The 10,087-nt window shown below is 37.3% G+C and overlaps 1 protein-coding gene across 1 annotated transcript in view; it reads left to right on the top strand.

Annotated features, from left to right (window-relative positions):
* Positions 1-7,525, top strand: part of LOC128855495 (endoplasmic reticulum mannosyl-oligosaccharide 1,2-alpha-mannosidase) — a 76,056-nt gene extending 68,531 nt beyond the window's left edge. The window contains exon 8 of the transcript XR_008453733.1: positions 7,441-7,525. The gene's annotated coding sequence lies outside the window, so the exon portion shown is untranslated. The remainder of the gene's footprint in view (positions 1-7,440) is intronic.
* The last annotated feature ends 2,562 nt before the right edge of the window (positions 7,526-10,087 follow it).

The following is a 10,087-nucleotide window of genomic DNA, read 5'->3' as shown; positions in this document are numbered from 1 at the left end:
TACTCAGTATATCGCAACCCAATATCCTAAGTCTGACCGGACAGCTACAGAGAAAATGCTCGGCAGTGCCGTCATCCTCAAGACAGGATAGGCATATCGGGCTGTCGACTACGCCCATGGCAGCCATATGCTGACTCAGGTCCTTTCTGCTGAGTTTTAGGAGAAAGGTTGCTATTTTCAGGTTTGGTTCTTTCACAAAGCACTTGGCTACTCTGCACGAGTTCAACCCAGACCAACCTCCTCTATGGGTAGACTTTATGAAGTCGTCAATCTATGGTTGAATCGATGCAGAATTGACACCTAGAAAGGGTTCAGGGCCTAGTGGCATACTTGCAGAGCCTTCATTAGCCAGTTTATTAGCTAACTCGTTCCCCGTAATACCACAATGTCCAGGCATCCAAATAAGACTAACTTTGTTGTGTTTTGCAATACTATTCAGTTTTGTCTTCCATTCACCGCCTAATTTCGGAGAGCAGCTTGGGTTAGCAAGGACTTTAAGTGCAGCTTTACTGTCACTACAAGTTTCAATACTGCTACCCCGCCACTTTTTCTCAATTATTCAGTATGCCACATTCAAGATGGCATAGACTTCCGTAAATAATGCCATATGGCCATCTGTCCTGAAGCAGCTTACTAAACCCGGTCAGTGCGATGTAGTCACCTGTTCGTCGAACGCATAATGTTTGGGTCCAAAGAGAGAGAGGGGTGTTACGTGAGTGGGTTCAACAGGGCAAGTGAATAGATGGTTAGTGTCGTGCGGTGTGCCTGCACATGCTAGACATATGTATATTAGGTATGTCGGGCTAAATTCTGGATAAGTAGGAGTTTAACCTGCTATGATAACCAAAACGCAATTGGGCCAAAGTTACGCGGATCTCGCGAGGTAGCTGAAAATCTTCGTCTGTAAAAGGCGGTGGTTGGACTCTGATAACGGCATTCAGAGGTCGGGAGTTTAGGAAGTTGATAAGTTCATCTCCCGATGAATGTCGTTTCGTTTGGTTTTTGTCTGTACACTGTCCGATCCAGTAGTTGTAATTGTATTTTGTCCTGGATCTCGTCAGTGTAGTTAGTAAGAGATGTCTCCTGACGTGCCTGGAAGGTGGCTCAGGCTTAAGAAAATGTCTGCAGATATCACCAGCTGCGATAGAACCTCAGAAGAAACCGTTTGCTGAACATTTTGTTTACTACTGTTTACGCGTACACCCTTTTTGAGTGTTTGGCCGAGCTCCTTCTCCTATTTGTGGTGTGCGTCTTGATGTTGTTCTACAAATGGAGGGACCTACAATTTCAAGCCGACTCCGAACGGCAGATATTTTTATGAGGAGCTTTTTCATGGCAGAAATACACTCGGAGGCTTACCATTGCCTGACGAGGGGCGACCGCTATTAGAAAACACTGTTTCTTCTTTTTTTGATCTTTCACCGAGTTTCGAACCTATGTTCTCCGAATTTCGAATGGTAGTCACGCACCAACACCTTCGGCTACGGCGGCCGTTTCACTTACTTGTTACCAAATTAGAGATTGCAGATATTAGGGATGCCATATAAGCGCTAATGGTTCATCTTGCTAATGGTTTCTATTCTAATTCCGCATTGCTGCATGCCAGTTACAATAGAATGCAGCGAAAGTTGCATACCTATCGTGGATTTTCGCACTTCAAAACGGGAAAATATTGCAATTTGTATTGATAGAAACTTTTTTTCTATAAGATTTTATTCCCATTTTTTTTCTACACTTGCACAACTTGCAAGAATTATTGCCTTATTCCGGGATCCATATCACCTTTTCCTCTAGGTATTTCTAGAAGCCATTAGAAATATATGAACAGCACAATTTTACATTTTTTACCAAAAAAAGAAGGGACACTGCTTTGTATAATGAGCTTTCACAACAAGTCACAGCTGAAATTGACAACCGTAAATAATCGACAGTAAACGCTATTCCCTTTACGCTTACCCACAACCTCCTGCTAAATCTTTGTGTTGTAAATCTTCAATCCAAACCACAAAAAGGATCACGAAATACAAGTGGATATTTATTTATAGGTAACTGCGCACAATAGCAACAACATTTTATGTAAATAATCCAATTATGTAAAAATGGAAAGAAGAACAAAGCGAACAATGAACAAAGTACAAAAAAAAAAAAATATTTAAATGTAACTAGAACAAAATAAGGATAATGAAAGGAAGTAGAAAAAAGTTACAACAGCAAAAGAAAAAAAAAAACCAAAAAAAAACAGAAAAACAGTAAAAAACAGAAAACAAAATTTTGGCTCGAAGGAAAATAAAAATTTTGCTTTCGCTGAACCCAGAGCACACAAAATAATATTTATTGAAAACTTATTTGGCGTTTGTCGACAAGCAGCAAGTCCCTCTAGCTTTGGCATGCCAGAGCCCAACTCAGTGCAAGCTGGCTAGCAAAAGTGTATGTGAGGACGCTTGATTTCATGCACTTTGCCGCTTGTAAAATAAACGCATTGTTTTGCATCAACGCATTGCCACACAGCCAAGCTGCACACTGTATGAGAGGAGTTGATGCGTTGAATAGTGAAGGAACGGCTAGAATAGACTGCAAGTACTGGTGTACTCGTAGTTGTTGGTGTCGGTTTACGGTGGTGGCATATGCATATATTGTTGCCACTGTAGCCATTGTTATTTCTACTATACTCGTACATCACCCCAAGCGATAGTGATGCACCTCAACTTGTGCGCCCTGCTACATCGTTACCATCCAACCATATATCCATTTGCCGCCCGTTCGCCTTTGCCGTGAATTTATAAGATTCGAAATATTAAAAGACGTAAATAGTACATACATATGTATGTATGTATGTAGCAGCAACTCTTGCGGATGCAAAACATCATTTGAGCAAAACATCAGTTAGTTGATACGAGTGTGCTCCGATGACGATCAAGTAGCAAATGTAGGCGTGTATGTCCATGAATGTATATACAAATATATATATATACATATGTATGTGTGTAGATGTTTAGGCAATCATACAAAACTTGAACTTGCTTACCAGCAACTCGACATCATTTTGCTTTGCTTCTGCTTAATATTAAGTCGACTGTTTCCTTATCCTTTTGCTTATACGCTAATAGGTTGCACTACCATTGTCTTTAGCTATCCATAGCCAAAACTCCAACACTGATATTCTTCATTTATGTATGGCATCGGCGTTTGTCACGCTGTTATATATGATGAGCAGTCACAGCGACTACCAAAACAACCTTCGCTACTACAACCCATCAACTATCATCCTCCTCTAACAGCAGCCGCCAAGAGCTATCCACTAAGTATGGATGTTGGTTGTTATAGCATCAGCAACAGCATCTGCGTCAATATCAACATTTTGCGGTGCTTGGATTGGCAACCAAGCAGTAAGGCAACCAGCAGTCGGTAGGCTGGCAGGCGAACGATTCAATGCTGCTTGTGGGCTTCACATTTTCTGACGTTTTCAGCATTCTGTGTTGCATAGAAAGGATGGCAAGACGGTTGGTTGGTTGGTCGTTCGGCCGCCACTTTAGTGCAGGTTCGTCTTCGCTGTAACTGAACTTCGCTGCACGAACTGTATTGGAGTTTTTGGTGTTGCGCTACACTACATACATACACACGTACATATGTGGCTACTTGGTGACTGCTGCTGCCATGCAAAGGCGTTATAAAGGATATACCAACCTATGTGCCCTTTGTATGCGCGCACAAACATCTACACCTGCAAACGTCGAGCACCACAAGTTAGAGGATGGATTGTAGCAAAAATAACCGATGGGGGAAAAATGAAATCAGCAAAGATGTGAAACAAACGTTGAATGCACATAAAAACAATGCACGAATATAAAATAGCAAACGCAAACGCAAACGCAAACGAAAGCAACAACAACACAGCCAACAATTTAAAGCAAACAAAGAAAAAAAAAAATAGTCCTATAAGAAAATACGAGTACCACAGCAGCACACTTTGTCGTTTGCTACGATGCTGAAGTGTGGATATAAACAACAATAACAAGAACAATGAATGTAACAACAAACAGCCAACAAACCAACCAACGAACCAACGAATCAACCACCCAAACAAACAAATACCCGAATACGTAAAACTGAGGCGAAAATCAATAAAAGTGTATGCACATGCCTACAAGAGGGTAGATGGAACAACACTACGTAGTTTCTCATATAGCACACACACACACTCGCATTTGCACACATATTAAGTATGATATTTGCTAAGGCTAGAGTTATGCTCTATTATAATACCGAACTTACTCTTGAGGCTTAAACATTTCTTGGAAGTGCACAATTTGGTAGATGCTGTAGCGGACCTTTGACAGACATTACACACGCGCATACATAGCCTACACAACCTGAAGTGGTATTGAAACAAATTTCTTGTTTGGCAAGCAGAGATGCCATTGCAGCAAGTGCCTGGTTTCGCTAGTCAAAAAGTGGACGAAATGACAGTTTGGTAAACATATTGGAGTTTTCGAAAATTTCCATAATGATGTGTTCTCAGATTTTCTGTGGGGAGATTTAGAAAGGGATAAGGAGGTGGAAGCCACCGTAGGCGAATGACTTTAAGTGTGGCCGTTATTCGCTCGAACTCGGATTCGAAATCGATTGCGGTAATGGAATACCAAATGATAGAAAAAAGTGGTTTTTTACGACCTCGGCAGACAATGACAAACCTCTAAGTGTGCCATAGAAAATGCTCGTAAGAGAACCATCTGACGTTCGAGGCGACCCGCTATTTCGCTAGATGTCACTTTTGAAGCTGTCATTTTTTGCTATTTGACATGGAGAAACTACGCCATTAATAAAAACGGAACGATACTCGCTTAAACAACGCATTGAAATTATTAAAATTCACTATAAAATGGTGAAAATTTGGCAGAGACGGTTCGTAAAACTCGCACATTTTTGGGTCATCGTGAAGCACCTTTTCGGACCGCAATACAGCAATTGGTGAAAAAATGCGAGCTGTTGGGAAAAGTTAGTGAGGTGAAGAATAAATCCCGTGCACGTCGCTCAAGAACAGCTGAAAATATTGCGGTTGTAGTCGAAAGTGTTGAAGAAAACTCAATCATCAACAACGTCGTGTCTTTGCTAACTGGGTCGTTGAAATTTATAAAAATGATCCGGAATTCCATCGAAAAATCATCCATTTCCACCACGGTGGCTTCGTCAACAAGCAAAATTGTCGGATCTGAGGCTCAGAAAATCCAAGAGTTATTGTTGAAAAGCCTCTCTAACCTCAACGTGTGACTGTTTGGTGCGGTTTATGGTCTGGCGGAGTCATTGGACCTTATTTTTCGAAAATGAAGCTGGAGCAACAGTTACGTTAAATGGATTGCGCTATCGAGTGATGATTAACGATTTTTGATGGCCGGAATTGGATGGTATTGATGTGGACAACGTTTATTTTCAACAAGACGGCGCTACGTGCCACACAAGCAACGAAACCATTGATCTTTTATCAAAATAACACTTCCTATTGGAAAACCCTTTATATATATACAAAGTGGCGCAAAATTAATCATACCATTTGGTTTTTGAATAACTTTGTTTGTCATGCTTGTTGAATAGAACAAAAAGTAATATTTGTGATAGAAATCTTTATTTCGACTTTTACGCGCTCTTTTGCTTGTCTGTTTGTGTACAGCAGCTGTCTAGTTGATAAGTGTCAAAAATGATTGACGTACGACACCAAGTGAAAAAATTAGAAATCTTACGATAAAGTGATTAATTTTGCGCCACCTTGAATATACGTATCTATATATGAAATTCGGCAGCCTAAAAGGTTAGTGGGTAACTATAATTCGGTCACGTAGCTTCGAATCTCCATGAAACACCAAAATGAGGAAAAAGTTTTTTTCTAATAGCGGTCGCCGCTCGGCAGGCAATGGCAAACATGCGAGTGTATTACTGCCATGAAAAAAACCCATTTGTCGTTCGGAGCCGGCTTAAAACAGAAGGTCCTTTGTGGAACAAGATCAAGACGCAGGCCACAAATATAAGAAGGAGCTCAGACAAACACCCAACAGAAGTATTGTTGTTGTTGTTGTTGAAGTGGTCAAATATTTGTATTGAAATAATCCTAATCAGGGACCAGCACCGTTTTACTACCACTGTTTTAGTCAGATCCATTTCGTGAAACCAAAGCATAGCGGCAAATTTTTTATATCTGTGTCTGAGATTTCATTAATTTACTGTATGAAAGGCTTACCGAAAGAGCAACGACTTTCTTTCAACCCCCTCCGCCTGACAGCTTCTGCAAATGGGGTAGAAAGGAAGGTTAGGACTGGCTGTATGATCCCCTACCTTCGTGAGATGCTTGGGCGTGGTACTTCGACCGCTGGATATTTTACGACGGCTACAATGCTTTCTTGTTGTAGTGCATGTAATTAATTGCTTCCACCTTCTTTCGACTAAAGCATGGTAGTGTGAAGCAATGGATGTATTTTTGTGTTGCATGGGGTAGCAACTGCCACCGCCTCAGTTATGCCTTTTATTGCTAGTTTACCCGCTTTCTCATTACGCTCTATATTTCTATAATCGGTAACCCATATCAGAGTAATTTGAAGCTAATAACCAAAAAATGCTATACCTCTCTACACTGTAAGACAAGTTTGGATGAAATGGAACTGGAATTTAAGACCTTGATAGCTGCTCGACTGTCTAAAAAGATGGCTACTCTTGTGACAATTTCTTTGTAGTGAGTTTTAGTGATTTGCATGCTTCTCTGATTCGTAATAGTTGTGCCTAGTCAGGAAGTCTAACATTTTTTTTATATTAAATTAATGGAATATTTTGCTCAATTTTTCGATTCTTGTAGGATTGTGCACTTCACGGAGTTGCTGAAGGCCAAACTATTCGCCAATATTACTACCTTCACGTTCTTGCTAAGCTCCACAAAAAAATTAGGGAATAACGATCCGGATTGTGAAATTTTACGGATATGGGCCAGGCCGTTATCTGTCCAGATAGACCCCGCAAAGTACAACAACTCAGTGCTAAATCATCCGCCTTTTCCACTGCATCTTTCGCCGCGCTAATGGAAATTGTTTGCTAAGATCGACTCATCATTTTTATCATTATATCCAATCTCAAATTAAATATTCTAAGATTGCGAAGCTTGGTTTGCCCTAATGAAACTGCGGCACATTCACTTTATTATGAACTGTGGCATATAACTGCGTGTATTCTACACATACAACTGTTTATTTATCATTCAAATGAATGTAGTCATAAAATATTTAAGCTTTTAAACGCTGAGAGTGAATAGCCCTTGAAAGGTTATCAACTTTTTCATTTCGACAAACATTTAACAGATGTTTTCAAACGAAAATTTAAAATTTAATAACACCGCAAATTCATATTTAGCAACAACCAGTACAAAAAAAAAACAAAAAATTTAATAAAAATATTTGAATTTAGTTGCAGATGCTTGTGACCAAGATGTATACATGCATACGTTTACATACAAAGATGTACAGCTGTGAACATAGGAGTAGCAGCACAACTGTGCAATTTTCTTTCAACGATGAAGGTTTTTATGAATATTTAAAAAACAAAAATGAAAAATTATTAAAAAAAATTATAAACTCGAAAAATTATTAAAAAAAAAATTATTTCTGAAATCAAATTGAAAAATTAAAAAAAAAAACTTTTTTAAATAAAATTGAAAAATTATTAAAAAAAAAAAAATTATTTTTACAATAAAATGGAAAAATTATTAAAAAAAAAAAATTATTTTTAAAATAAAATGGAAAATTTATTAAAAAAAAACTGAAATTTTTTTTTTAAAAAGTAAATTAAAGTGAGGTAAGTAAGGTTAAACAAATTTTTATCTGGAGGAAAACGCAATTTTTGAGCCACTTGAAACTTGCACTTTATTTTATCAAAATTCAAATTCAATTCAATAAATTCCAATTAAAGTTTGAAATTTTGGTATAAAATTGCCGAATCTTTATTATTTTTTGCTATACAATTTTTTAATTGAAATAGTCAAAATTTGTCAATGTCGCTTTCTTTTGACGCTGACTCTATGTTTGTTAAAGTGGAAGTCGAAGGCTTGCAAATAAAAATAAAAAAAAAAGTAATAGAGACATTAATTTGGAGTCTGCCACAAAAAAAACCGTATATAATTTTTTTTAGAAGAAGTGGCACTAGTGAATATACGTAGGTATATGATGTTTACCCGCTACCATCCGTGGCCAAAACAACGATTTCCATTTATTTTTTACATTTTTTAATATGCAACTTTTTTTGAACTTCGATCATGTGGCGAAATTCTGAAATTAGCTGGAAATCATGTCTCAACCAATAGCTATAAAGGTCAAGTGGATTTTTTTCCCTTTTGAATTTGTATTTCATCATCGATTTAGCAGAAAGGTTAATTTCAGAATCAAACAGAGATCAAACCACGGGCAATAAAAACTGCCCGAAACAAACTAAAAAAAGAGTGAAACCAAAAATCCTAAAATCAACTGTTCATTTCATGTTAAATATGAATTTAAAAGTTTTTGTTTGGTTCGGTAGGATATAAATTCATGCTCTCTCTCTCTCTTTCGTGTTAGATCGTACGAGGACGGCTTGATACTATCAAGATTTCTTAAAAATTCCTTGTAGTATCATTAAATTGGTGATTTATAGTCATGAAAAGCAAACGACCTTGTGAATTTCAATGAATATGAAAAAGGTGAATTACGTATGCCCACTAAGAATAATTTTTTGCGTAAAAACCCACCCCGAAAACAAGAAAAGGCTTGGAAAGGGACTCAGCACTCTTCATCAATTGTCACCAGGGCTATGCCAGCAGTTTGTTTACGCAAAAAAAACTGAGATTGTGTTGGTGGTATACGGCAGAAATCCACAGTCATCGTTCACATTACTTCGTTGCCGTCTGAACAACGAATGATTGGATGAGTGTGTGAAATGAGCGGGCAGAATTCTGCTATCGAATCGCCGATGATTGATTTTCCCCATAATAAATAATTGAAATAATAATATGTTTCTAGAACGAGCGATAGCGATTGATGTTGCGAACAACATATTCAAATTTCAGACGATTCGGTTGAATAGATTTTTTTTTGACAACATCAGGCCGAAAAAAGTCGTTTCAAGATAAATGAGCTTAATGTTTGAGGTACAGGAGCGCGCGGACCGCTCTCTACCTAGTCAATGGGCTGTTGAAGCTATAATATTGGAAATTTCCCCATACAAATTTCACAGTATATTCTTAAGATGCTATGCTTTCGGAATATTGAAAAAAAAAAAACAAAAAATTGAAATTAAAATTTTTTGAAATTTCCAGACACAAACAGACAGAAAATATATTAATAAATAATAATAATAAATAAAAATAGGAGTAAAAAAATTTTTAAAACGCGTTGCGAAATGTATAGAGCCATAAGCAGATTATTCTTAGCAATCGAAAGATTTTTTGCCTTAAAAAAATTTTTTTTGTTCAAACAGCCACGGATTTATCAAACTACCCTCGTATAACGTTAAACAAAATCGAAAAATATTTCATCTTCAAAAATATTTACGTAACGACAGTGCTATTATATTTTCGTGCTCGCAACTGTACCACCAGTATAAATGTATATATAGTACATACGCATGTATGTATGTATATGTGCAAAAATTAATAACAAAGTAAAAATAAATACTAGCTAAAAATAAAATGAGAATTCTCAATGCAGCGACTGATTTGCATAAAACACGCACGCAAGTTTATCGTTTGTCTGCTTTGTGAAAACAAAAGTACACAAAACAAACAAGTGAAATAAAAAAAGTTCGCCGCCTTCATTACAGCCACAGACTTGGTCAACATCGTGTTACGTGCATTGGTGTAATTAAAGTGAAAACACAACAAAAAAGTGTTACACAAACGCAGAGAAGAAGAAGAGTAATAATAAAAATAAACATTAAAAATAATACGAAAAGTTGAAATAAATCGAAAAAATCACAAATCACTTAAGAATTACTTTTATAATATAGCTATGTGTGTATGTAGATGTAGCTAAGCAATACTCGTAATGACGCTAAATCGCTCCTAAAACAACAATAACTAGCGTCA

The sequence above is a fragment of the Anastrepha ludens genome, chromosome 2 (assembly GCF_028408465.1).
Source record: "Anastrepha ludens isolate Willacy chromosome 2, idAnaLude1.1, whole genome shotgun sequence".
NCBI classification, from domain to species: Eukaryota; Metazoa; Arthropoda; class Insecta; order Diptera; family Tephritidae; genus Anastrepha; species Anastrepha ludens.
Note: the sequence above shows the minus strand (reverse complement) of the source record. Positions and strands in the feature narration are given on the sequence as shown.